Source organism: Stegastes partitus, unplaced genomic scaffold (assembly GCF_000690725.1).
Source record: "Stegastes partitus isolate 25-593 unplaced genomic scaffold, Stegastes_partitus-1.0.2 Scaffold1097, whole genome shotgun sequence".
Classification (NCBI taxonomy): Eukaryota; Metazoa; Chordata; class Actinopteri; family Pomacentridae; genus Stegastes; species Stegastes partitus.
The window spans coordinates 163,992-167,629 of NW_007578828.1; the positions used below are offsets into that span (position 1 = coordinate 163,992).

The 3,638-nt window shown below is 43.2% G+C and overlaps 1 protein-coding gene across 1 annotated transcript in view; it reads left to right on the plus strand.

Annotated features, from left to right (window-relative positions):
- otofa (otoferlin a) overlaps positions 1–3,638 on the plus strand; it is a 108,417-nt gene that overhangs the window by 15,746 nt on the left and 89,033 nt on the right. The gene's annotated exons all lie outside the window — the stretch shown is intronic.

The following is a 3,638-nucleotide window of genomic DNA, read 5'->3' on the forward strand; positions in this document are numbered from 1 at the left end:
TAGCCAATCTGTGGGATTGTTCAGTCAGATAATACGCCGTCATCCTGATTGGTGACATTAAATGTCATGTCGGAGTCACAATCCAAGGCTGTCGCTATGTTAAGGCTGTTTTTATGGGTTCTGTTGGTTTTTCCTAAAAACCTGCCAAATAGCAGGTTCAGGATTATTGAGTCACGACTGTATATCGTTAAAGGGTCGGCCTGGTTTCAACCTCACATTATGAAAGTGCTTCTTTATTTGGAATTGTATTTAATCCGGGTGGCTCGATGAACGAGTGTGTGTTTGATATTTATGGATCATTAGATAACAGAGAGTCACAGATGAGGTGGGCGCTGGAGAGCAGTGCGGGGATCAAACCCATCATGAGATGAATCACTGTGGCTCCCACCATTAGTTTCACTTCAAAAACTGCTGCTTTGGTTTGAGTAATTGCTCCAATGTTTTGCTACACATCCTTAATTTCAAAGAGTTAGAAGAGGCTGATGTCTGTAATTATATCTGTTATCTATCTAGCCCCAGATGGAGAAATCCAATCAGAGCATTTGCATCCTTTCCTTCTCCCTCCATCTCTCCATCTGCTCTGTATATTCTTTCCTCAATCGCATCAAGTTTAATCGTCCGTGTATCGACGGCATAATAATCTGCATTTTTCTTTACTCCTCAATTCCAGAACTCATTTATATTGTGCAGCGGTGCTTCTTCTATTGACAACGTGTACGCCACTGTTCTCATTCTCTTCCACTGCTGTGGGCTTTCTGAGGCATGCTTTTCCCTGCAGGCTGTCAGGAAGCTTCCTGAGTGCTTTCAGCTCCAAAAAAAGAAACTTCCTGTCTGGAGAGGAAGACTTCTGCCAGAAACACCCAACTCCTCCCCGCATGCCAAAGCATACATGACCCCCGGAGAGGCTGAAGGGAGATGTTGTAGTGAACCCTTTGGAATTACCTGAGCTTCTGAATTACCTGGTGATGAATCACAAACACAGTGTACGTAACGCCTCCACCCTGTTCTCATTAGCTTGGAGGCGTTGTGTTTGCTGGACTCATTGTGCTTTAACCAGCTTTCGGCCCTGAAGACACCAGAGAAGGTTAAAAGCTGCTGTTTTGCTGTCTGCATGCTCTTATTACACCTGCTGCTCTATTGTTGCTGTTGTATTAGTGTCCTAGAATATTTTCTTTCCCCATTTGAATCCTGAGACGTCGTGCTTTCAAACAACGGCTCAGAATCAGCCCATGTCCTCCAAGTACCGCCTCTATTGAACACATCCGTTAAACATTCAGAGTGCTGGTGGTGGAAGTGAGCGAATCCTGGGACTTAATATCTGGTTGAACCTCCTTTGGCAGCAATAACCTCAAACCGGCGCTTTCTCCGGCTCGTTTATATTTCTGGGATGTCCTTTGTGAACGGCTCCCTCGAGGTGAAGCCACAGTATCATCATCCTGAATGTTCAGAGTCTTCGTCCTGCTGCAACTTCTCCCGAGCGTCTCCGTTTGGATGATGTTTTCAGGTTGTTATGCAGCGGTGCTGTCCAGTATCAGGTCACGCTCTGGCAAACTTTGGCACCTAAATGATTTTTAAACTCATAAACTGAAATGCGAGCCAGCTCCACGGATTCCTTAAAGCCTTCAGATGTTTCTCTGCGCTTCTTTTTTTAACCCGATGAAACGCTTTTAGAGCCGTCTTATCTGGCGCCTGTTTCTCGGGCGAGCAGCCACAGTCCTGCATCATTTCCATTTCTTGGCGGTTTATCCAGCTGTGGACTGATGAGTGTCTCGGCACTCTGACATTACTCTGCAACCCTTTCCAGCTTTATGAAAATCAACAATTATTGATCCTAAGTCTTTTGAGATCTTTTTCTTTTTTTCTGAGGCTTGGTTCACGCTACCTCTGGACAGCAAATGCAAAGTGTTTGACTGTTTCTAAGTAGCTCTCCTCCACATTTCCAGTCTTGTTTATTGATTTGACCCCATGGTAGCTGACTTCTGACTCCAATTCTCTTTTATTGACGCCCTAAGCTCAGGAGTTCACATGCTTTTATTTCCCCCAATCTGCACTATGAAACTTGAGTGATGCATTCAGTGAAGACGAGAACAATAGATTTGTCCGTGTTTTACAACAAATGACACACAATCCAGACGTTTTCTTTTCTTTTTACTTTTTCTTGCCTCTGTGTGTAAAGCTGACTCCACATGTTGTGTCAAACATTTAATATTCTTAAGAAAATGCAGCTATTAGTCATTGATTGCATTGAAGAGGAAATGTAGAAATGAAGTAAAGAAGACCGCGACGTTCCCAGCGCAGTCCGACAGCAGATAGCGGAGACAATAAATGAAGAAAGGTCGCTTCAAAAGCGAGGTATCAAAACTGAATTGATTCCCCGACACGTCTTTGATGAATTCTTCGTGTTATCTGTAGCTGTCGGCTTATCGGAGAACAGCACTCCAGCTCTTGTAGCTCACGAGCTGCTCAGTCGCCTGCAGGATGGCGTCGTGTGCCACGCTTTCTGGAGGAACTAATGAAAAAATGAAGACCATATTTCTGCTTTGAGATATTCTGTTACTGCTTCTTTCTGCATCTTCTGTCTTTGCACCAATCAAACCTCTTCACAACTTTCACACGCTTGATATTCGGAGAGTTTGTTGTTTTTTTATATTCCTGATTTGCGGGACTGAAACAGAGCTTTGTGCAATCTTTTGTCTCCTGCAGACTTTAATTTAACTTTTCTTTTCTGTGCATCTTCTGCTGACACAGACATGAACTGACCGTCTGAGACACTCTGGCTGGATCAACAAACTATTCTCACCTTTTTTTTCTGTTGTATCCAACCTGGGTTTACATAAAACTGAATAAAATCTGCAGAGCACCTCAGTTCCCTCCTGATTTTTCCCGGTTTCGAGTCTTTCACATCCTCCTCTCACTCTTTCATTTTTCATCTGTCTGCTCAAAATAAAACATGTACGCCGTGTTCCCTTTCTTTTCCTTCCAGGTCACTTCTTTCAGCGTCACTCTGCTCTCTGCCTCTTTTATCTTTCACCGTTCCACCAAGGCCAGAAGCCGAGCTGATTAGCGCCGCGTTGTTTTAGTTTTTGGTGTTGAGCACCTTACATAAGCCCTCACATGATCCGCCGTTTAAAACCCACATCTTCACCGAAACGCTGCCATGACAGCAGAGCCGCTGTTTTCAATAATGTAGGAGGAACATTGTCTCTCTCGCTCCGACATTAAAGTGGTGTTTATTTTCTAAAACAATTATTTCAAAGGATGTGGGTTTTAGAAGGTTGTAGAGAGTGTAGGAGTGACTGGAGAGAGAGAAGGGAACAGAAACTACAAACGAGAGCCACCTTGTATGACTGAAATGGAAAAGATGAGGCTGAATGAAGCGTCGCATCTCGTACGCTTTACTTCTGTTTGTTCTGTTTTTACTGAGCTCAGGTGTTGTTTCCTCTGTGAAGGTGAAAAAAAGACACTTTCAACATCTGAATAATAATAATAATAGTAATAATAGTAATAATAATAATGACTGAGCCAGCTGGAGTCTAATTAGTTCTATTCAAACTGACAGGAAATGTAATTAATTACTACGTCTGTGTGTGTGTGTGTGTGTGTGTGTGTGTGTGTGTGTGTGTATAAATGTATACGTG